General features: G+C 41.8%; 2 protein-coding genes across 3 annotated transcripts in view; one reads left to right on the top strand and one right to left on the bottom strand.

The window, feature by feature from the left end:
- The window catches only part of LOC139990929 (peripherin-2-like), a 347906-nt gene that overhangs the window by 203899 nt on the left and 118885 nt on the right, over nucleotides 1-25122 (top strand). For both annotated transcript variants that reach the window (XM_072010586.1, XM_072010587.1), the window contains one exon: nucleotides 21817-21878. The gene's annotated coding sequence lies outside the window, so the exon portion shown is untranslated. The remainder of the gene's footprint in view (nucleotides 1-21816; nucleotides 21879-25122) is intronic.
- LOC139990927 (uncharacterized) overlaps nucleotides 1-25122 on the bottom strand; it is a 129227-nt gene that overhangs the window by 84824 nt on the left and 19281 nt on the right. The gene's annotated exons all lie outside the window — the stretch shown is intronic.

Genomic DNA, 25122 nt, shown 5'->3' with positions numbered 1-25122 from the left:
AAATAAAATCCATCGGGTTCTGTGTAAAAACCGACATCCGCGATCGTCGAGTAGATTAACGCGATCAAAAATCTTTCACAGCCTATAAGGAAAGGATGGCACGAGGGTTGGCCGCAGACGTCTAATTCGCCGTCTCACCTGCGCGCCCGTAGTAACTCCCACGACGTGCTTTACAATTCAATCGTCGTCTCTCGTCGCTTTTACTGTCGTTTCGATCGGCGTATTGCGATGGAAATAAAGATAGTCCCGCTCCGAGGAAGGGGAGGATTAAACATTGGCGATAAGCCACTCGCGCGGAACAAGAGGAAAACGTCCTCGAGGGAAGCTTCTCGCGTTGGCGACGAAGGGAGCAACCAGGTAAAGAAAGGGCTGCGCTTATCGTCGAATCGAAAGGACGAACAGAGAGCTGACCGAAACGGAAAAGAGAAAGCGCAACGTCCGTGGAACGTGGACACTCGATGGACGCGCACGAACGACGCGGAGAATCGGGACAAACGACGGACAAAAGGTACACGCTTCGGCCATACAGCGCCGGGCGAAAACGTTTGTCGAGGCACGTACGATTCTGTTCGCTGGCAGACGAAAAACCGATAACAACGCCTCTCCGCGGGGGCGATGGAGGGTGGAAGACTGACAGAAATTGAAGCAACCGCCTCGTAGACAGGTGGACGGACGGTCTTAGTCGCGGGGGTTGAAAGTGTCTTGCTTTCGTTATCGTTCCACTCGCGTTTTCGGTGACTGGCTGTTTCTTGGGAAAGAGAATTTTCGTGGCAATTTTTTCGACGAAAAATCATTTCGACGATATGTCGACGTTGACGTTTCTTCGTATCTTTTTTTTTTTTTTTTTGACAATTATTGGAGGAATGGTACTAACGAGTCGTTAATAATCGAAGAATTGTATAGAGTTTTAGAATTGTATATATGGAAAATATTACGTATATTGTTAAATATATTAAGAACGTATGAAACGTTAAACTCTGGGAGATGTTTATGGACTGCAGAGCAGCGCGTATTCGTTGGTTGCTCATAACGATTGCAAGTAAATTAGAGGGAACGAAGAGACACTGCGAAGTTGAATATAATGGTGTCTTTTGTCGTTTGAGATTGAACCTTCAGTCGCTTCTCTGATTGTGCCATTTACATCTTCGTTTCACGAAAATACCATTCATTTTGATATGTTCTGTAATATGTTTTAATAGAGGATATTACGTGGAATAATTTAAGCACGAGTTATAGTATTTCCACGAATCTCTCAGAACTTTATCTCCTAATTATCATTTGAATCATCCTTCCTCAAAGACGCGCCATAACTGAATATACCGTAGATGTTTAGCCTAGATGGAACACGATTCGAGACGTTTCAACGTTTCTTGTTAACAGCTTAGATTCGTAATTACCATTTGAATATCTATTTCTTGAAGTCTGTCTGCCACCAGAAATCTTATCTTAAAATCTTCCCTCTATTACCTTTCTTACCCTCGAAAAAATTAAATTGCCATCGAAAATGATTCCAGCGTCAAAGTTCAACGTTCGAGCGCGCGAACGTTGTTCGCTCTTAATTTTAATTAACGCGTTTGTTACTTATTTGAGGCACTTCGTTAGAGAATCAATCAACGAGATCGAATCGCGGGCTTCAAAAGGAAGCGCAGAAGATTACCAGGCGTCCTTGTTGAAAACCATGAAAGTGAGGTACAGTTTCCGACAGAGGGTCAGAAGGCAATACTGAAAAAAAAAAAAAAAAAAAAAAAAACTAGAAAGCTAGGAACAACCAATACGCATAATGCCTATCGATCGAGAGGGTATCGTTTTTCAGACGAGATGAACCCACGTCCATAGCCGGTCGACGAATTGTTTCCTGGCTGTTATTGAAATATTACGGTCCTCCATTTACCCGTGAAACATCGAATTCCATCAATCTGTTGTCAAAATAGGAACGAATAAAAATAAAACACAATAGTCTTTTCAACTACAAAGTTTTCTCATCTTCCTATCAATTTTTCCCATTCTACGATTGAAGATTCTATTTCGATTTAATCGTACACGTGATTATAAGATTCTCTTTGTTATCTTCTTCGTTCTAAAATACGAACATCGACAGAAATTGGGATGTTTTTCAGATACTACGAAATATATGAATATACGAGAAAAATTATTGCGTGGCTCTAGCAAACTGTGAAATATGAAAAGTTACTCGCGACGAATGAAAGTTTCGTCTGTAATAAAAATTACGAGCCTTTGTATTTCCAGAGTTAATCTCTCTTGCTGGATAAAATTCTCAAGAAGAAAACAGAATTTTGCTCGACCACTCGGGGAATCAAACCGAATTGTCGGCAAAGGCGTACATAGCCGGGATGAGAAAGAAAGAAATCATCTACGATTAATTAAAACGCGCTTAAGCTCTGGCTAAGAGAGTTCCAGAGGTCGAGAGGCAGTCCAATTAATTGGAGCGATTCTTTGCCGCGTCACATGACAAATCCAGCCCCGAATCCCAGCCCATCGACTCGATCAATTGATTCTTTTTCCTCGCGTCTTACTCTCCAAACCCGTTCCGTTTCAACCTTCGCGTTCTATTTCTAATTCCATCGTAAGGGTTCCTTAACCTGTCCATCGTTTACACAGCAAAACGCGTCAGACATGTGTGAAATTACTTCGAGACATAGCTGGTTATTAATTATTCAACTGTTTAATAGGAAAATATATACTTTCCTTTCTGTTTCAAAGCAATTCCCTAAATCTTTTCTAATTCTGTTGCTGTTCTAGCAAGCACGTGGTATAAATTTGCACGAACATCTACTGTTTAATCGCTAAACAGATGTATACGAAGCAAAGAAGAACGTAGCAATAACTGATATAGTGTAAGAAAGGCTCCGTACAGCTTTAAAATTCGTAACTTCAATTTCCGATACTCGTTATCCCAGTAGAAACAGTTTCGATTACTTTCCAGCTTTCGTACACCGTGGAAAGTATTCAGCCAAGGATCTTGACAACGTTCCAAGCAAAATACCCTCGACGATGAATTTCAGCTCGTCCTTACGAGCTGCGTAAATATTGAAACGCGTCTGGGACCATTTTTGCGACAGGCCAGGGTTCTCGTGGAGCAGAGGGCAAATATAATTTCCCGATTATCTTTGATCGATACGATTTCCAGCGGGACACGGCTGCGCGATTGCTCGTTTTTCATTCAATAACTTGCAGACTGACTAGCGATGAGTCGGAATTAAAGCTTTCGAAAGATCAACGAAAGGGGCGGTAAACGGGTGAAAATCGTCGGTTGGGCGGGGTTACGAGTTTCTTGGCGTGACGAGTAACGAGGAAAGACGGAGGAACGTCGATCGACACGAGAGGCCACGAGTGGGAAGAAATTCGTAGGGACGAGACGAAACCGCGAAACTCGATCCATCGGGATAAGGATTCGAGTAAACTCGAAGTCTGGTGTCGGACTGTTAATAAAAAATTAAGAAACTCGAGAGAACGGAAGTAGCCCTGCGAAACTTGGCCACGATGGACCGGAACCGAGTTAACCGCGGTCAACCTCGGCCACTTATCTTGAAAATTATTGGAGAACCGTGAGGAAGTTGGAGTAACGGTGTGTCTCAGGGGGTTGAGCCGGGCACGGGGTGGTTCTCAGAGTAAAATGGAGTGGAATACGGAAATGGGTCAGATGAGTTTATTCCTCGTTGTGCTGGTCGACGAGCTGATCGGTGTGTAGAACCGTTGAGAGAGCGTCGATAACCGAGGGACGCATATTTAGTTTCGTAAGTCTGTAAATTGAAAAACACAGAAACATTGGCCTTTTATATTTACCTTAGAATTTAGCATTATTAGTTTTATCATCGTAATTGACGAGGTTGCAGTATTTGAACAATAAAGAGCCAAAATGTTTGTTGAATCTTCAAAGATTAATGGATGTTTAAATTAATGATCGAGTAGAACAGTTTTGTTTGGAAAGTGGATTATCAAGAGGAATTAGGTGTATTTGCTCGTAGGTCGGAAGATCTGGTTACGTAAGCAGTTTTACGTACGCAGAACTGCATTGCAGTATAATTTCCCGGGTATTCTTATTAAGTTCGCCGAAATTCAGCAGAACTGAATTTTTTCCCCTCGTACGTTTCAGCCACGCGGAAAATGTTCAGTTAGGATACTTACGTACGTGCATAAGTACACCGGTTCCTCTTACAAAGGGTTAGTAAATATTAAGAAGGATCTAGAACTTTCTGTATAATACTCGAAAATTGGCTGTTAATACCGTAGAATTAATAACATCTGTCCGAATATCCCATTAATAATGGTATATCGTAAAACCTTCATAATTCTTCGTCAGCTAAACTCTCGGAACACTTGACTCTAAATCCAAATTTCATTAGTTCGTGTCACGCTAATCTAAAATTTATTTTCATCCGTGTTTCCTCGTTGCATAATACCTAATCGGTGCTATTCGATATTCCTAGAATGTTGCTCTAATTTTCTAATAATATTTCTAATTATGAAAATAGAAGTATAGCCATGAACGATCATAAACATCAGTGTAAATGCCCAACATCGCAATAAAACCTTAAAAAAGAAAGACTTCCGTGTTAAAGTAAATGCAATTCTTCTCTAGATGGAATTGAGAATTCGTTCTAAGGTCCAGGAAATAAGCTTCTAACTCTCAGAAAACGTAGTTTCTTCGTTCATTTCCTGTCAGTAAGATGCTTCAAACTGTCCTTCCACCTTCGGAATTAACATTCTCACCTTCGTATAACTGTCAGAATTAGGTTTTAGAGCTTTACTTTATCACAAAACAGTGTTGATGCGAAAATACTGAGTGTAGATCTAAGAAGATAGGAAACTATGGTGTGAAGGAGACGTGAATATTAAATGGCCGCTCGTAGACGGGCCATATTGCAGGACCGTACGTTATTACATGCTCGCGTCTGTTCGCATTCCAGCAGCAATGCAACAAGGGACACAGGATCACTGGGCGGCGTTATCGCGGAAAATAAGCAAGCTCGATGGAGCGTGGCACGTTCGCGATGACAGATAGCGCGGCGCGTGAACTTCCGCTGCGTAATATCATCCCCGTGGACGTTGAAATATTTGGGAACCGGTTGGTGATATCCTCGTCGCTATTCGGCGCTTATTAATTCCGAATTAATGTAACGTTTATTAAGGGTTTTAACCACCAGCCCAGGGTAATTTCGTCATCTGTTAATAAGTGATAACATCGATACCCGAAGACACAAATCACGATCTGTATTCCCATTTGCTATAATACTACGCGTTTGTGTACACGTACGTATGTACGCGGAGGTGCAATAGCGGTTCGTTTACGTTAACGAATTTTGCCCGGCGACGAATGCAACGCGAACAAACCGGAAGAGTAGAGGGGAAACTGCAGCGGCAGCCGGATCTCCGGTTACCCTCATAAGTTATTTACGGTATTCGAAATTAGATCCCGTAAAGTATGCCCGGGTAATTTAGCTCGGAAAGGAAGCATCGCGCGTCCCGTTTTTATCGCCGAATTTCCCACAGAATTCTCCGGCCAGGCCCTTCACCCGCCCTTAAGCGCGAGCTATAATCGTAAAGTTGTTTACGCGGATAAAAACAGTCCCATTCATAGAGTGGAAGGAAAAAAGAAAGGAACGAGCCTACTTTTCTCCGTGGTGATGATTGCGCGCCTGATCATTTGCTCCTCTTTATCGCGTTAATAAATGGAAAGAGGTGTTCTGAGTTTATTTCCATCATCTGGTCTATGTGTTTAAATCTTTAGGCGCTATAAAGTGTAACCCATTTCTCGTTCAGTTTTGTTCGTACTATTTCTACGATTTAACTATTAGCAACTTTCTATGTTGTATATATTTTTCGAATCTTTTCAATTTTTATCTCTGCTTATTTAAACGAACTCTAAATGTACCTTTGGAACAATTGTACTCGGACAGAAATCAGACACCGAAATAATTATCGATTAACGTTTCGCTGTGAAATTGAGGAAATTACGTGCGCGTACACAGCGATCTACGAAGCATTCGAAAGAAGCGACAAAAGTCCATCGTCACGACGATTCTCGACCGGAGGAGACGGCGATCGATCGCAGGCGCTTCAAAAATATTGAAATTCAAATGGATTCTCGAGGCTCGCCTTCTTCCCTCCGTTACACACAAGGAAGAACGTTTCTTGGTCGCCGACAGAGGTGCAGAAGGGAACGAGAGGAGAAAGGAACATGTCATGAGGAGTATGCTTAATAACATCCCCACCCCGAGTCAGAATTTTAAGCAGCCACTCTGTCGTATCCCGACGAGATCGTCCGAGGAAATTGCCAGCCAAAATGAAACCCTTCACGGACTCGACCCACAGGAAACTGGCTAGCTATGGGGGTTCGTCAGCTCGTCGATTCCTCCCTTTTCTTTCCTTTTTGGTGTTATAGAAGAATCGATGTAGGGGAACATCAGATAGTAGCGAATTAGTTTTTTTAACCTACGTAATATTTTCTTAATCGCTAACAATATCGTAAAAGTGGAAAATTGCGACCGGATTTTTATTTGATAAATATGAACGCAAATGCCAAGAGTTACACTTAAAAATTATATTCCGATAAAAGAATAATAATTGTAACGTCAAAATGAATCTCGCCCTAGACTTTTTTAAGAGATCGCATATAACGCAAAAATATTAAAAACCCAAAGTATTATATTAGTTGCTGATCGATGCTCGTTAGATAAAAGAAATCTCCGTTTAGGTTCCACCTATTTTTTAATTGCGTGCTGTAAGTAGCAACTTACGACGCTTTATATCACATCCTAACGATCAAATTCGCTAAAATTCCAATCTTATCAAAGTTACGCAAGATACACCGCAAAACATCGTTCGCAAAACCAAGGTAGAATTGCTAGTTCGAAACATGGTATCGGAGACAGCTGATCCAATCGATAGGATCTTTCGGCGAATTCTACTTAACTCTCTCGTAGCTCGGGAGAACGGTTACTCTCGCTCGACCCTACTCTTTCCTCCTCCCCCTATCTAAATCCTGTTATCGGCGTGTCGTTGCGCGTTATCGGCGCGATTGTGCAGCCCGAAAGCCCCGTTTCACGATAGATTACTATAGGTCGTAGCTGGACGTTAGGCCAGCTACGGTCAGGCATGAATCACGGCTTATGCCACGTCGGATCCAATTTCTAAAATCGGCGCGCGAACCAGTAAGGCCTATAGAAATAACGACGACGACGATCGTCGTCTCCCAAAACCAACATACGTATATACTTTGATGTCCAAGGATATTGATTTTTGGAGGCCAACAGTCGCTTCGGTTCGGGTCATTTTCCTCGATTCTGGACGTTTCTGAAGGGATAAGGGAGTAATGCAAAGGGAGGGGGGGGAAGGACGAAGGATGGTCATGAGAGGAAAAAAACTGCTGCTTCATATCGACGGAGATTGATCCAAAGTGAAGAAACGGGATTCTTTCTCTCTCTCTCTCTCTGTCTTTCTCTCTGGATTTCGATATCGATATCTCGATAAGGTGGCTGGGATTGCGAGAGTCCAGTGTGATTCTTATTGGGGTTGGAAATTTCGGGTGTGGGAGGGTTAATTTTGGAAGAGATGGAGCGGTGGTGTGAATGATGAAGTGGTAAGAGAAAAAAATGGAAGGAGTTGAGTATCTTTTTTCTTTTCTGCAATGATGGTCAATTGAGTCGAAATGAAAATTCACAGGCTTGTAATTAAGGATATAATTAAGGAAGGAAGTATACGTGTTTACTGAATCGTAAACTAGGTCGTTGTGAAAGTCTGAATACTCCAATTAACACTTCCGCGGCCGTAATTTGTTCGTTTCCTTGATACTGAAAGCCGCTTGAGAGAGCAAGTCCGAAACTGGGTGAAACTGTCGTTAACGTAAAAATTACGTGTTGTGGTATTTCGTTTTAGGATGTTGTATGTTAAGAGAGGCAGAAGATGATAAATATATGTATGATAATATTAACGAAGAACTTTGATTTACATGATTCGATACTATCCACTTATTGCTATTAAATATCGGCTAAGGTATCCGGATGCAGTATCATCGCTCAAACATATCACGTGTCGTTTAAGCAGCTCAAGACGAAGGCAGTACATTCGCCTGTTGTAATCCATCAATCAGAGTGCAATCGTGTAACGCAGAAACCTGCAGCTTTAAACTCGTACTCTCGGTCTTTGCCTGTCCAGAGAACAATGTTTGACGTTTAATCATTGCGCCCAATCGAATCTTGCCACAACACTATAAGATTATTAGGGAATCATTAATCATATTATTGTTACGCCAGTCGACTCAGCTAATGGATTGTTCGGAAGGTAATTTTATTTCTTTTTTTTTTTTTTTTTACATGGAAATGAAAGACGATTTTTTAATAGAAGGAAATAGCTTCACTCAGTTATGTAAATTCAATCTCGCAGCAATTTCTCGTGCTGTCAAGCGACGATTTGCTTCCACCGATGACTTCATTTGGTCTTCGTCACTGGCCTTCCAGCACGCGATGCATCTTTGAGATCAAAATTGCCAGAACGAAATTTCGAAAACCAATTCTGTCACTGGCGTTCGGTCAACACATCCTCGCCATACACGTCACACAATTTTTTTTTTGCTTGCACTGCGTTTTTACCTTTACAGTAACAAAAGAGCAAAAGCCAGGAAAGTTCACTTTGCTTTCCCATTTTGGTTTCGACAACAAACAAAAATGGCTTGTCAGATTCAAAAACAAGTTTTCCTTGAAACGTCAGTAGTCAAAATATACGATCATCCTATAGATTAGAACGAAATTGACCGTTTAAAAATACGGACTAACGACATTTAAGCGAAAGAGACGAAATTACTTTCCGAACGTTGGATAGAAATATACAAATCTGCGGTTTATTACAATTGTCTTCTCAAGCAAACCAACAAAATTCTCATTACGAAAGCTTCATACGTTGCAGGTCTTCGCAATCTTTTTGTTTTCTCCGGTGCACGCGATATAAATGGAACGAGTCGTGAAACGCGGTATCGAGAAACGATCGTCAGTCGGTTTCATAGTCTACGAATACGCGGCGAGACGCGTCACACCATCGCCAGCTAAAATATCCTGATCTATTATTGGTTTATCAGCTAGATCCCGCTACGTGTCTAGCCTGTTACAGTCGATTATCGTAAATCGTTACAATACGTCAGTCATGTTGCGACAGCGCGGGGGACAATAATTCTCGGTTGACAATCTAATCCCAGATAGCAAACCGATGCGGATGTAATTTAATGGCGAAACAAGTCGACCGTACGTCAACTGCTGATTGAGAAGAGGAGCCTCGTACGAAGATAACAGGCGTCAACGTCGAACAAGGCTCGACGAACCAGACGTTCAAACAATTTCGACTCGTCAAAATCCAACGTGAACGATCGATTTTGTGCCCTCGTTTCGTGACAGACAACCCTTTTTTCCTCGGTCCCATTTTTTATTTGTTTGTTCTGAAATCCACGCTCGTTGAATCTTTCACGATCCCTTTCTTCGGCTTTTTATACACTTTTTGTGTTCTCTTTCACGTAACGCTACAGGAAATTTTCAGAATTCGAAATATCAATCTTTCAAATATTCTAAAATAATCTACAATGCAACGTCCGAATTATCCATAACCTCGCTTTCTATTTTATCCAAACGTCACTCATCGACATTCGGAGTGACTACTAACACGATGGTCGTGAAATTTCGAAATCTGTAAAAATCAGGATATACGCGATATTTCGAAAATTGAACAAATACACCGCGTTTATCAAAATCGATCGATCTAACCAACGTTTCCCGAGCAAAAAGAAATCACAATATCCGCGTTGAAACGGACGTCTCAAGGATCAGCCTTCGCGCTATCGAACTTGCCACTCGAGCGAGCGACAAAAAATCTCAGCTTCGCCCCGAGGAAATTCAAATAGCCACCCTATCCGTGTTGCAAATGAAATCTCGCGAGTTGCCGTGTGTCGTCGAAGAAGTCACCGAATGGGAACGAGCGTAAGAAAAGAAGAAACTGGGAACGGGAGCAAAAGGGTAGAAAGAGAGAAAGAGAGAGAGAGAAAGATAGAGAGTCACGGAAAACTCAGCGTACGGGGTGTTGTACGAGAAAGCGGTTCGGTTGAAATGTCGGAGGTGGTGGCAGCTCGACGTGAAACTTTTCAACGAGTTGCTTCGTCTCTCTGATGCTTTTACACGCGGTGGCCTCGCAGACACACGCATCCGAGAGAATGTTCTCTCTCTCTTTCTCTCTCTCTTTTTCTGTTCGTTTGAAACACGACTAAGAATCGTTCGTCGCGTCAAAGTGATCCTTCTATCCTTGGCTGATATCTTCTAGCAGTCGTAGATATATAGACACGCCAGTCATTTTATCGGAACGCAGTTTCCTTCTCGAAGATTCCGCAACTTCCTTCGCGAGTTTCCGATTCCCAGCGTTTCGTCGAACGTGACCACTTAAGCATCGTGAAAATGGAACCAGAGGATAGGTAGGAAAGGGTGCGAGAGGCAGAGGGTAGTTTTTCCACGAGGAATCCTTGAGAACACCGGTGGTTCGACGGATCGATGAATTATGGAGAATTGCGGGGCGAGACGTTGGAATAGGGTAACCGGTTCGATTCGTTAACGGATGGTCGATGGTTATGGAAGGCGAGAAGTTTTAATGGGATTCGAGGGAACTTAATCTACCTTCGCGTGTGTAAAATGAAATTTCTTGTGAAATCGAGGGTAACTGGCATGAAAAAAAATCCTTGTAGAATTTAAAAGCAATCGAGAAATGTATATGAAGGTTACAAGACGTTAATGCTAACATACAGCTGGTAAAAAGGTACGAGTATAATCAGTGTTAAAAGTGGTATAATGAAATTAATTAATCGAGACTCGTTAACATAATGGGCAATTGACTGTTCAAACAATTTCGTGACCATTGTGAACAGTATATTTGCGATAAATTTATCGTAACTCGTAAAGTACTGTTCTTATCGATCCAACGTCGGTTCTTAAGAAATAGGTTCTTGCTGGGAATCGAATGTTTAGCATAACGTGACGTTTTAGTGGATATAGATTGGCCTGGATGGACGCGTGTAGGTGGACGAGGAATAATAGATGATTGCGGTGGTAGATACGCCTGATCGTAGAGCTTGCCGCTTATATTGGATTACATCAAGAGTCCGCGATGGATCAATGGGTGATCGATTACAATTCCACCAAGCTGCAGACCAATAATCGATCCAATTTTCTCTAGACTCGATTTAGATGAGCTTCGGGCGAAATTGTGCTGTTCGGTCTACGTACTTGTAAGATTTCAGACTATACAAGTTTAGATTACATAGATTATATAGGATTATGCTGAGATTTAGATTATATAGATATAGAACTATACGTAAATTTAGATTAGACGAGTTCACATACTTGCAAGCCACCCTAATCGCTTTGAAATTCGTCGATGAATAGAACGCAAAGGGACGATTAATATTTCCTTTGTAAAATCTCTCGGAATAGAATATAAAGATAAATTCTCGACAATTTAGGTATTCAAACTTTTAACTATTAATATATTTCAAGTTACAAGCTATTCTCTCAAACATTTGCCAAATACACGAACGTTCTATCGAGAACGATGGAAAGAGATGTTTCGAAAGTGCTTCGAGTTAAACTCCGACCTCTACGCAACTTGCAACCCTCCCAGGAGAAACGGAACGTTTCCTCGCCACCCTGTAATATCCAGAAACGTTTAGGAGCAGACAGAAGCGAGTTCTTGATCGTTGCTCGTTGAAATGGTCGTGAAGCCGCTTATTTACATAGATATCCGGCCTGGCGAGGATGGGGTGCGCGGATTAAGGTCGCCGTCGCCTCGCATCGCCGTTTCCAACCGTATCCATAGCTCCCTTGTCGCGGTAGCGATCCATCGCGATCGTTTGAAACAAGCAGAAAAGAAATGGAGGAAACGAGAACTAAGCCTGGTAGCAAAAAAATTCCTGCGTACAGAAAACACGTGGAACTGGGAAAAGTCAACGCGACAAGCTTCCGTGATACCGGATGTCGTTATAAAAAAATAATTTGGTCTGGTTGATACGTGGGTTTCGTTCGATGGAAACCGCTCCGTAGAGGACCATGGAAATTGTTTGGTTTCCCTCGCAGGTTGCTCGCGTTTCATCCCCTTGCAAGATGAATGTTTTATTCACCAGGTTCGAAATCGTGGACGGAGGTGTGAATTAGATGGTGCAATTGAGATTATTTTGACCACAATGGTTTCCCATCGTAGCAAAGGCGTGGGTTTGGAATTGTAGGTTGGGTAATGTGGCTTGCGCGAGGGGTAGTCGTGAATCGTAATTTATATTTCAAAATGTGAGTAACACCGCGGAGAAGCTGTTTTTATCGGCAACGTAATGGAAAAGAACGAGGTGAATTTTATGAAGGTATTTCTTTAAACGAGATTTGTCTGGCTACGTACTGGGCTATTCTACTAGCTGTCACGAGTAATTTACCTAGTTATATTAACATTAAAATTCTCGGATTAATTGCCATAAGCAATTGGCTAATTGCGATTGTCGGGATGCTATTTTAATCGGAACCGCGATAGCAGTCATTTTCCTTGCGTATGATCTTTTCGATTTGATGTACGTTTTAACAAACGTTGCTAAATATTTCTCTTTGGTTAGTATCGAATTACGTTCGTTAATCCGTTTCATCGATTCCATTATTATTGTTAGCGGATGGTTGGATATATCGATAGATGTAAGATACGTTGCAGGTACAACATTAATAATCAGTTTTATATTTAATGTCTCAAAGCTGAAATAACGCGTTTTATTTCGAATTCTGTACAAAGGGAACTAATATAAAATTACAGCGAAATAATGATTTTAAACGGTTACAAGGATAATTTATTCCGATAAAACTTATCAATCCGATGTCCTTTCTTCTCATTTTCATTCACGCTCTGCCATGTTTCGTATAAAGTAAAATTTCTATCACGATTCTTTTACGAAATACCAACTCAGGTATCAAATTTCTATATTCCAAAGAAGATCTGACAATTCATCGAGCGTTAAATTCATATCGCTATTTATTAACAGGTAGATTACAGGTGAAAGTATCTAAAATTTTCCATGTACATTTCGTATTGTGACAGTGGCTTAACAGAAATATACAAATTCACCGAGTATCAAACTACGATGGACGATAATAATATCAAAGAAACTAGGAAAAAAGAAGGACGAAATGTTATCAAGAATAGCCTGGTGCATTATTTTAATATAATCCATTTGCGCGAGCTTGCACGTCTCTAAATCTCTTAAACGAATTTCGTCCGCGTCTTTCCCAAATCACTTGTCCGTAAGACAAACGCAAAAGCGGGAACCAAAAACGTTTCCACAAAACAGAAGCAATTAATCCCGAGCGAAACCACCGACACCCTATTCTCTTGCAACGCAATCTTCTTGTGCTCGAAGAAACCCTAGTATAAACGTTGTTTCGAGCAGCTCACCTTCAGTAAACCGGAAACAAACTGTAGTCGAATTCTCGCGACAACCCGTCACCTCTTAACGGCGGAAGATTCATTTTGACAAACAATGCAACGTGCTTGCGAGCTTGCAACCGGAAACTAGCGGACCTAAGAGCGTTTGGGATGTTGGTACGACGCCCGTGATCCGCAAACCGAGGAAAGCCGAGCGTCGTCGTCTCGTGTAAATCGCGAACGGTTCACGTGGCTGCTGGCAATCAGCGTGAGACACGAACCTGTACACACAGGCAAAGAGCGTGTGTGTGTGTGTGTGAGAGAGAGAGAGAGAAAGAGAGAGAGAGAGTCGTGTTTCCACCCCTGACTTCTCCCAATTATCTTCAATAACCGCGAACACGGAGACGAGACGAGAAGAGGGTTGGAGGAAGGTTGAGTAATCTTCTCACGTTTCAAGCGGCCTGCACCGATGCCGGAAATAAATGACTGCGCGACACGATGTAACCGCGCCCATTGTTTCCGCTGGAACAACTGGCGACCGAATATAGGGTGGCTCGACCGCGGTCCACGGCTGTGTCGCACGACGAACGGAATGGAACGATAAACAGGGTGACAGGCTGGTTCGAACGCTTGGATCGTATGGGTGATGTGTAGATATTGAGGGAGAAGTTTGGAATTTACAGGATTTTAGAAATTAGAGAACAAAGTTTACGAATGGATTAACAAAACGTGGTATCGGTCCGTATAAGAATTTTTCGACTATCGTGATTGATATCGATTTTCTTTAGTAGCTAAAGAACGCGGGGGAAAAAAAAGAATTCGCAAGAACATTTCTTCTCCGAAGACGGGAGACGCGTCTATTGGAAAAGCTAAGCACGAAACGGCGAGAAATTGAAAATGTCTATAAAAATCTGCGAGCACGAACTTTAAAACGAGACTTAGAAGAGAGTTTTAGAACAGCGCGTTGAACAGGGTGACGTGTCTACAACATACCTGCCACAGTATCTTACCGAAAAGAAAAAAGAAGAACTACATATACGAAAGGAAAGTTTGGAGAAAAGATTGCGAGAAAGTTCACGGAACTAGAACGCAATAATTCATTCTCCGAATTGACACCCCTGTCTACACAACGCCAAACAAGAGAAAAATGCTGGTTTCCTTCCTTGGAGTTTCGTATACGGGTGGAAAGGGGTGAAAGCAAAGTCGAACAGGCTGCACTCGAGTTACCTTTGCCAGGAAGGTCGGTGAAGAATTAATATTCCAGGATCGGCGGTACGAAGAGAAGCGTGCCGATATGGCTGGTAGTAGGCAGGAAGTTTACGCATTCACGTGGACGTGAATGCGACGGAAGTCGGGCGATAAAAGTGCCGACCAGAAAAGGAAGGTATTCTTGCGGGGCCGTGTTCCAATCTGACGCGGTTCTTTGTTTGACGAGAACGCCTCGAAAAGAGACACGAACGAACGCTCGTCAATGCGCCCAACCCCAGGAATATCGCGCCGCAAATTTATCGACGTCGGTTCGACCTTCTATCCGCATTTTCACGCGAACGTTTCCGCGACTACTATTCGAAGGATCGCACGCGTGGATCTTCGTTGTCGATCGTTATATCGGATAGCCGATTGTTCAGCAAACGACGAACGTGGTTTCCTTTTTCGTATGAAAATTTCGCGAATGAAAATTCGTGTTAAATTTTCAAAAAATTCGAAATCCTGCGAAGAAAATTTCTATTAAAAGATTAGTTCACAAGGATTTCGGTATCGTTGATAGATCTAGGAAGAAAATTGCAAATCGGCTCTGAATTTTCGACGAACCAACCACCGCGAAAATGGATGCGCACATATCGCGTCCGCGCGCAATTGGATTTCGTCTTCGCCGGCTGATAAACTCGCCCGATTGGAATAATTCCGCTGTACGTATCGCCGCGGTTGAATCCTATTAACCGTAAGAGGGTTGAGGGGGTTGACGCCGGTAACGTCGAGGGTGCAGTGTAAAACAGGTTTTTGCAGCGGCCAATAAGTCGCCGGCAAATTAAGCGGAAGGGGAATTATCGGGCTACGAGTTCGGTAAGCTGTAGGTTCGATCGTGGTCGCTTGCTCCGACCGACGATCCGAGTTACCCCTTCTTTTTCCTGTCCCTACGGCTGACCAGCGAAATTGAACTGACTAGAGTTGGGTTTTCCAGCATGGATATGGGATCTTTGATAATTAAACGATAAAGTTTCCAAGCTGTTTACTCGTTTTTTCGCCTTAAATTTATGTTTTGTATTATGTAGACAAGGGATGAGTGTTTGCAGTACAGCTTGACCCTTTCATTATGGTTATCTTTGTCAAGTAACAGCGGTACAATATCACTTTACAATCGATTTTGTCTCTTGGTTAAACTAATTAAATCTTTAGGTAGATTTATGAAATATAATGTTTCCAATAAATTTGTTTTACAGAAAGGTGCTTTTAATATCGTACCTCGTCGAACGAAGTTCATAGCTTTTCGAAATAGCCAAAGAATTACATTCATTTTATTCTTCGTACGTTACAATGAAACAAAGAAGTTTCTAAATTGATTGTGTAAATTCTTTTATTAAATAACGAATCATACTTCATACGAGATACTTCTTCCGTTCGTATTAAGACAAATAATCCTTTGCAGCAGAAGTAGATTCGTGTTTGATCAGATAATTATCAAGATGAATGAGAGCTTCGTTATCCACGAGATTCTACGATTTCTCGTTGTTTGATCACATTCTGCAAACAACGTGCAACGAGGATACTGTGCAGGTAACTTTGCAGCCTTTCGTATCTCTTCCAAGGAGAATGACCCTGTCTCTGTCCAGACAACTCACGTCTACTGTTTGTCGTGGCGCGCGCAAGTAGAACAACTCCGTATTCGATCAGACATTCTTAGAACGCACGAAAGGCACGTATAAATTCAATCTGTCTCTCGTTATTCTTTCTTATTTGCATTCAACGGTTACTATACCTCATTATTTGATTACGCTTGGAGGTTTTCTTACGTAATCCGTTCGTTCAAATTTCTTATTAAAGTTTATAAATCCTATACTTTACATCGACTCTTGGAATTCTCGTTCATCTCTATATTTTCTGTAATTTATTTACGTATACATTTCACGTAAAAAGTACTCGCATATATGTAGTATCGTGGACAGATTGCCTAAGAAATAGATATATATCGGGTAAATCATAAACAATATCGCGAGAAAGCCTAAGTGCCGTCGGGCCAAAAGAGTCTGGGAACTTCAATGGGCCGAGCGACCCATCAATGTGTCGTCGATCCTTCGATCGAATAGTTACGCGGAAAAAAGGCCTACGTGACCATGACCATGGGCAATTACGGAACACGTAAGTGGTGGGGTTATGAGAAAAGACAAAGGGATGCTTAAGGGAAAAGGACGAATTAACAGAGAGTCGTGAGTTGAAAGTCGAGTTGTGATTAGTCGTTGGTCGAGAGCCGAGTTGTTATGAATTGCAAGCTATTAGTTGCGAGTTGTAAATTATCCATTTACTTGTCTTAGTTACTGGACATTACTGTATTTAAATAACCATCGTTTTCTGTTTAATTCATTATAAATAGATCCATCTATCAATAAGCTTATCATATAGGACAGAAATCATTGAAAACCCTAATTTCAAATATTTCTGAATAAATAAAATCCTATATATACTGTTAAAAAAATCCTTATTCGTTATCACGAAGTTTCGACTACTCCATTAAATATCTTTTATCCGCCACGAGGTCGAACGAAGCGACACGGTTGCTTCTTAATCGAGCCGTTACCCCCGTAACCGGGATAAACGCTGAGCCGTGCAGCTGGCAATCCGGATTACTCGATTGTCAGGCTCGATTGGCCGAGCTGATTGAATTCCTAAGAATCGAGGTGCTTTTCCCTCCTCTCTGGGGGACTCGAAAAGCCGCGAGAAGCCTCGACTCTTCCGAGCATCAAATAAAATATAACGAGCGGTGTCCGAAAGACGTTGCACGGAGCGATGAAATAGGAGTTGTTCGGCGAAAGGACCGACGACGAAGGAGCCTTTCGACGCCTCCACTTCCGGCCAACATCTTGTCGTTCGAGTGGACGATAAGTGTTTTCCTATCGACCGTTCCATTCGGATTTTAATGGGCCGACCTCTGGCGGTTCCGTGTCTCTTTCGCGGACAAATAATCTCGCGAGTGAATGGATTGCCTCGCCGAAGCAATTTTCTCCCGTGGAAGGTCCGGCAGACAATCGGGTGCCTTTAGACCCACGGAACTCGAGAAACTCGCGCGTCAAATGACACGAATTTCTCTATTACGTATATATATACATATTTCTTTTTTTTGTGTGTGTGTATGTGTGTAGCATTTTGTAGCTAGAATAGAAGATATTATTTCTTTTATTAATTTTGCTGAATTCAATTCTTCGATTTTATAATCGATGAAAAGCGAATGTAATTGGCAAATATAAGAAACATAGGGCGTGATAGAGATAAAAAATCGCAAGGAATTGCTGCAACGCGAAAAATGCCTGAGAAATGAAACGATTTCTAAGAAAATTTGTATGCGAACGTCGTTCGTTATGGTACAAGGATCCCCCGACTGTGGCTACCCTATTCACGTATTTATAGCGATAAATTCCAAGCCGAAACCTCGAGTATCCGAGTTTCGAAATACGCATCAAAGATTCATCAAAGGACGACCGTGGCGGGATTCTAATAAAAACGAAACGAGTCGAAGCTGTCTTTCTCTCTGATGAAAATTCGAGTTTCTCGTCGAGTGACAGAGAGACTGCAGCTGTTTGTGGAATTTCTAAAGGTCTGGGAAACCTTGGCGATTATTCTGCGTGTATTTAAGTCAATTTAATTAAGTCGCATAGTATGAGGACGGAATTATATCGTGGGATAACGGCTTGTATAAATTTACCCAATAACCGAGTGCAGCAGAGTAAGTAATCTGCTTTTAGGGCGGCGATGATGGAATAGGTGATTATGTTTCATACTTCGTTGAGAAAATGGAGTTATCTTAGTCGTGGCTTAGCTACTCGATTGCAAAAATTATTATTTTATGGAGTAAGACTCCAAATCTGAGTCCAAATACGACGTATAATGTAACGCGTTGTATATAAAAAGAAAAAGTAAAACTTGTAAGAAAAAGGGAAATGCACGTTATTTGTCCTACTTATGACCTAAACGACAAGTATTGATAGATTCTATCAGGTTGTTCCTCGATTCTAAACTGTAGAAGGTTGACCGTGTAAGCGGTGCAGGTGTTTCGAACACTAAGGTCGGTGCAAAAAGTCGCGGGAAGTTCGGTTAACGCGTTTAATCGACCGCATTTTGCGATAATGTCGAGCGGCGATAATTGAATACGCTGAAATTGATGAAAATTCGCGAGTAGCGATACGAATTTGGAAACTGGGTCACTCTAACGAGTTAGTTGGTGCGAATCGTCTGAGATTCGCTACCGGGACATCGAATCATTTTTTCAATGCAAGAAATATACATTTCCATCCAAGAACTTGAAACTGTCGAATAATTGGGAAAATAGTTAAGAGGGTTTGATAACTAAGTAGAGTGTAATAAATATTTAAAAGGTGAAACTTGTAGTCCCGTGAAAGAGATAATTGCGTAATTATCTCCTAAATTACATATTTTCGCGAGAAACTTTCCCCTTTCATCTTCATTACGCGAACGTTTGAAATAAAATGAGAACACGCTGAAACCTCTGTTCTACTTGTATTAACTCATTCTACGTGCTCATTTTCATGCGATTCGTTGCCAAAAGAATCTAGGTGCTCGTTCGTTACCCGTTAATTGAAAATCGGGGACATAGAAGAGTGCACGCGAGAAATATCTTATCACAAACCAGCGGCTAAAACTTCGTCTAACGAACCGCCGCGTTACACAGTGTGCGGAACATAAATTTTGCCAGCTAAAAGAACGAAAAGAGAAAAGATGAAAAAGGATAGAAAAAGGAAAGTACAACAGAGAAGGGAGAGAAAAAAGTGGAAAATACTCGGCCGCTGGCCGTGGCTATTTTAAATCATTACGCGACTCTCCTGGGGGAAAATTTCGCGGTGAAACCACGTGAATTCCTCGGTGGAAGGCGTCGGATTTAAAATTAATTCTCCGCGATGCGATTGTGGCCGACAACAGAGTGATTAATCGACTCGATTTAAATGAGGTGTCCGTGCCGGGGAATTTGACATAATTCCAGAAAATGTTCGTCGTGTTTGCTAAAATTTGTCGTTGTCTTTGTGGATACATTCAGGGAATATTAGTTACTTTGGAACAACGTAATTGTTCATGTTCCGTTGCTTAAAATCATTCATTAAATTGTATTTTTGGTAAACTTCTATGCCAAGATGAACTAACTCAATGATTTTTTCCTCTCCTTACGTTCTAATTATATATTCAAATTTCTATCATTAAAAGTCGTAGCTATTTTTTTCCAAAAGTTGTATCCTCGTTAAAAAATTGTAATTTTATATTCAAACTTTTATATCCAAATGTAGTAACTCGGCTGCTGTACTTTCTTCAAAAAACTGCGATCTAATGCTCTCTCGAAAAACCTTGTACTCTGTTGTAGTCTTATATTTCTATCAAAATGATATTCTGCGATTTGACAAAAGAATCGAAAGTGTCGTTTTCGATCAAACGTTTCTCCTTATATTCATTCAACACCGAACGTTTATTTTCGTTACAGCACGTACGTTTTTATTATCTCAATTTCGATCGTTTAACCGTTAAATATTCGTAAAGAGAACTACGGTATCGTACGTATTAATCGTTATAACAAGGATTATTCAGTTCGTGGGAGATTGCACGCTCGATCGAGCGTAAGAAGACAAGCTTAAACCGTGAAGAGCACAGTTACCAAGATCGAGAGGCAAGATCTGCTCGATGTTACGACTAATTAACTAAATGCACGCGGCTGGCTCATTATCGTTCATTTAATAAAGTCCACCAAGCGAAACTTTGTCGCCTTTGTTCCCGGCCTATTGTTTCCGCAATTCCTCTACCGTAAAGTACCATTCCATTCCAGCAGCCTTGCCCCCTACCTTTACCAAGGAATTTACGGATCTAGAAACTCCTTTGATCGGGCGTCGATTTCCACGCAATAATTATCCGATGTATTAACAATTCCAGTGCTTTTATTTCTCCACGAATTCCAATTCCTGAAATTTGCTTCCAACGATAAAAGTACCATCGATCTTGGAAAAGGAATATTCCCTTTCAAACGACAAACTTGAACAAATCCAAAAACAAAACTTACAGCGAACTAACAGTCGTTGCTCCTCGGCATTATCAAAAATAACTATTCGCGCTATAGAATGCAACAACCACCTGTTATCTGGTTTTCTTCGACCTTCTCCCCTTATATCTCGACTAATCTCAATTTTTCGAATATTTCTCTTAAAAGAAACACGCGCATCGCGACCGGGAAGGAATTTTCGTGAAACAGGAAACCCGTGGAACGATTCCGCTTCCTTGGCTGCCAATAAAGCGAAGGAAGTTGCGCGACGTGGTCCTCTGAAAAATTTATGAGCTACGATCCAGACCAGATAGAAAGAGAGAGAGAGAGAGAGAGAGAGAGAGAGAGAGAGAGAGAGAGGACGCAGTTTGACCCAGTTGACGATCGAAATGTATCTCGCGCGAATTCGACGAAACTCGTTAGCGATCGACAAGGGGAAACCACCTGTTTTCCGCAGAGCAGAGGCTGAGACTCGTCTAAGAAAGGTAACGGATTACGATTCTGGCTGGATTTTGTCGCGGTGAGTCGGTAAAAATTCATAACGACGAACTGTGACTTCGACTCGGCAATCGTCACAGCGAGAGAGATCGATTCGGTTACGTGACAATAATGTCGAGCAAACGAGAGTTCGGATTGGTAGGGGTGTGCGGGCTTGGGCTTCTAATTAAAATTTTCTATGATTTATCGCGGTTTTTATTAATGTGGAAATGAAACTAATTACGGAGCTGAAAGTCACGCCGCGAGGATTAATTGGCTTCCGCGAAAAGTAAATCAGATGTGCAATTAATAATTTTCTAGGAAATGGAATCCCTGTATGCCAACGAATTCATGAATTTAAATCGGTGTCGTAAGAGGGCGGTGAATTGAATTTTTTTCACGATGTAAAAGTGTAATCACGAGGAGTGCTATGTTGTTGATTCTTTTTACTTTGTGAAACGTGTTGTAGGGTTCCGATATACAGGCTGTTTAATTACATAGTCGAGTAGAAATTACATATAAATTGGATTGAAATTAAGGTTTTGTTCGAATAAATCAATCAAGCATCCTCAGCTTATTATTACCATAGTTTCATTCGCCCACAAACAAAATATTTTCGATTTATGTTGACCGTCGTTCCTTTTTTTTCTGTTTCTCAGGTCACTTTCAAGCATCGTTTCACTGGTACGGAAAAATTCAGAAATTTACGAGACCATCGAACGTAAGTTACCAAGTCCAACTGCTATTTCGAAGATATAGTCTGTGAAATATTATTCAGATAAAGTATCTCTATCTATAAGAATTTAGCCCGGCCATAAATACAATTTCACTCTGCTCGCCATTTAACCCCTAATAAAACTCTCGATCCCCAAAGTTTCGACCTACGCTCTATACATAACCTGAGAGATGGTGCGGCGACGAAGAGTGTAGCAGTTTATTAGAAACTAGAGTATATCTGCGGAACAGACCTTGGCAATTACAATTTAGACAGTTTCCCTCGGGACAATAAACCAACATCTTGAATATTCACCGCTCCATCGACCTTAACTCCAACTATTTGAAAATCAAGCGAGAATTTTTCAAAACTGTTCCTTTCTTCTCGACAAAAGAGGCACCGAGCGTGCATTCCATTGGGATGTTTTCCATCGACGTTTGAAAAAGCTTGAAACTCTGCGATTTTTCTGCGAGATGCTTTCATCCGGGGCACTCGAGTAAATTCGTTGAGCGATCAGAGCGACGAAGGGTCGCTGATTAATCAGAGAACGTTTCCTCGGTGACGTCGGTAAATTCCGGGAAGAAAACGCAGCCGATGGAAAAACAGGCTCCGCTGAAAAACGTGAAGGAAAATATGAAGGGTGACGCGCCAGTTTCCGATGGGAACGCAAAGGCTGAGAGAATCGGCTGCGAAAGTGGTGAAATAAAAAAAGCGACGGAACAAGTCCTTCAATTTAGTTTGCTTCAATTTAATTCTAAGGATCTGAAATTTTTATTCCGAATTGATTGACTGTACGTTCGATCGAACGACGAATAATCGAGCTTCGCTAGAAAAGTGGCGCGAGTGTATTTCTTTTAAAACGAAAAAGGCGGAATATTTGCGTAAATATCGTCTCGGTTCTCCGTTACTCGTTAACCGTACGAAATCTCGTGTTATCGTCCGACGATTCCGCAACTGCGTGAAGCGCGACTGAACGTGTAAATTTATGCAAGTCGGTGGACCATCGATGGAATCGTGGCGGTGAAACTGTCCCACACGCGACATCTAGCGAATCGTCCCTTTTTGTTCCCGTAGACTTAACAGCACGATTATGAGTTTCGACTAATTAACTTACGCGCGGTACGATTAACACGCCGCCGGCCCATTACTTCGAGTTAGCGAAGCGTTAGCCGTGGCAACGGGGACAGGGATGAACCAGTAGACGAGAGTAAGCTGAAAACGAGGACTGCCAGAGGTGGGACGCGGTTAAACGGTGAACACCGTTTGGTAAAAGCGATTCGAATCACATAATACCGTTGGAAATCGTGTCAAGGGAAACGATTGACGGTTTCGACCAATTAGAAACGCCTCGTGAATGACATATCCCTTTGATCGAAGATGCGAAGGGAGAATCATTTCGAAGGTTCGTTAGGCTCCGGAGGAAACGCGAAAAACGCGAAACTTTTCCACAAATGTGTATTTTCGTGTCGCAGCGAAATATTAATCTACTACTTCTACAAAAAAAAAAAAAAAAAAAAGAAAAAGAAAAAGAAGAAAAAGAAAATACGAAGATTCGACATCCGTAATTCCACCGATTCTTTCACGCAAACACTTTTATAGAAGCTTCGTTATTTCTTTTCATGTTTCTCTTACGTTGAATCGCATTGTTCGTTTGTTTAAATTATACGGTTACGTAATTCCTCAAGAGGTCGGAAACAATTATTTCTTCGTTGTCGGAGGCGAGGAACGGAGGAAGAAGGCTGTGCGAAGAATTACATAATAAACACGTTACCCTGAAGCTGAACGCTTCCATCCGCGTGCACCTCTGCGACGTTCGTCACGGTCTGATTCACGAAATTAAACGGGGGAATTATTAACGCCCGAGGGTAATATTATTTCCAGTAAGGAAAACTGCTCGCCATAATGCTCACGCGCGACTCGCGTGACGTTTCCATCCAGCGCCAATTTCAATTTTCGTTTGTTCAGTACTAGCTGGCACTACGCTTTCAAACACTACGCTGACTCCTCTGACAATCGAATCTCGCGCGAAAACCCAGTTCTCCAGCTTGTTTTGTCTCGGTAAACGTTACGCAGTACGAGCCACTATTTCTGTTTCTCGTTTCCGCATCTACGGAAGCTGATATTACGTTGTATTCGCATTTCCAGCAGCTGTAAGGCTATGCCGTACGTTTTCAGCATCGAGTGCTACCAGTTTTAGATATTATAGCGAGATTTTAAGTCGAACGATCCCGATGATTATTTTCATGAAAATTCTTCTTCGTCGTGTATACTTATCGTCTAGGCAATTTCATATAAAACGTGCAATACATTTACAGTTTCACGCAGAAAGCTACGATATGGATTGTAGGGTAAATTAAAAAAGAAATTGCGATACGAGTCGGAGTTAAATTGAATTTGGAGAAGATTATAATGATAATACACTATGGTATATGATGAATTATACTAATATCTTACAAGAAACTATATACTGCGTCTCAACCAAATAATCCTGCTCCCTTATTCATCAGCGAATCATCTCCAACTCCTATTCATCATCCCCTAAGACACGTAGTTTCGTCAAAGTAGTCTTCAGGCACTTGGAAACAGGGAACGTTCGTTCGGTGAAAGAGAAACAGAGAACGATTCCTCGATACGCTGTCAACCGGACCATCGTTTCCAAAACTCTGCATCCCGAGGGTTCGACAGCAGGGGTACCGCGTTTCTTCGTCGAGTTTCCGAGTTAATTCCCGAACTTCTCATGTCTAGCTACGTCGAGCTTCAGTGTGTCAATGCGGCGAGCCGCGTCAAAGCAACGGAAAATTGGCCGTGAATAATTAACTAACTCCCCCACAATTCCACGCGAATTCACTTTCTCCGTCGCTCTCTTTTTCACCCCCTTGTCTCGCTCTTTCTAACGTTCAAATGCGTTTCATCAGTGGAAAACGGGACAAAGAGAATGTGGCTGCGTTTTCACAATTAGCTACTTATTAAACGGCGCCTCGTTTCACGGGAAAACACACGGAGAAGAGAGAGAGAGAGAGAGAGAGAGAGACGGAACGAAAATTCACCCCTATTTCCGGACAACGCTCGCTCAACGTTCTCGCTTTTGATTATTTACGTTTGCCTTTACTACATTCCTCTGTTCTTCCTCGTTCTACCACCGTTTGCGAGCTTTGTCAGTGAAATCCAGCGAAACTAAGAGATAGAAATAGCGTAGGTGCGGTTAACGGCGCAGAAATTGACGTAATTGTCGTATCGATTAACTCGATCG

The sequence above is a fragment of the Bombus fervidus genome, chromosome 9, assembly GCF_041682495.2.
Source record: "Bombus fervidus isolate BK054 chromosome 9, iyBomFerv1, whole genome shotgun sequence".
Classification (NCBI taxonomy): Eukaryota; Metazoa; Arthropoda; class Insecta; order Hymenoptera; family Apidae; genus Bombus; species Bombus fervidus.
Note: the sequence above shows the minus strand (reverse complement) of the source record. Positions and strands in the feature narration are given on the sequence as shown.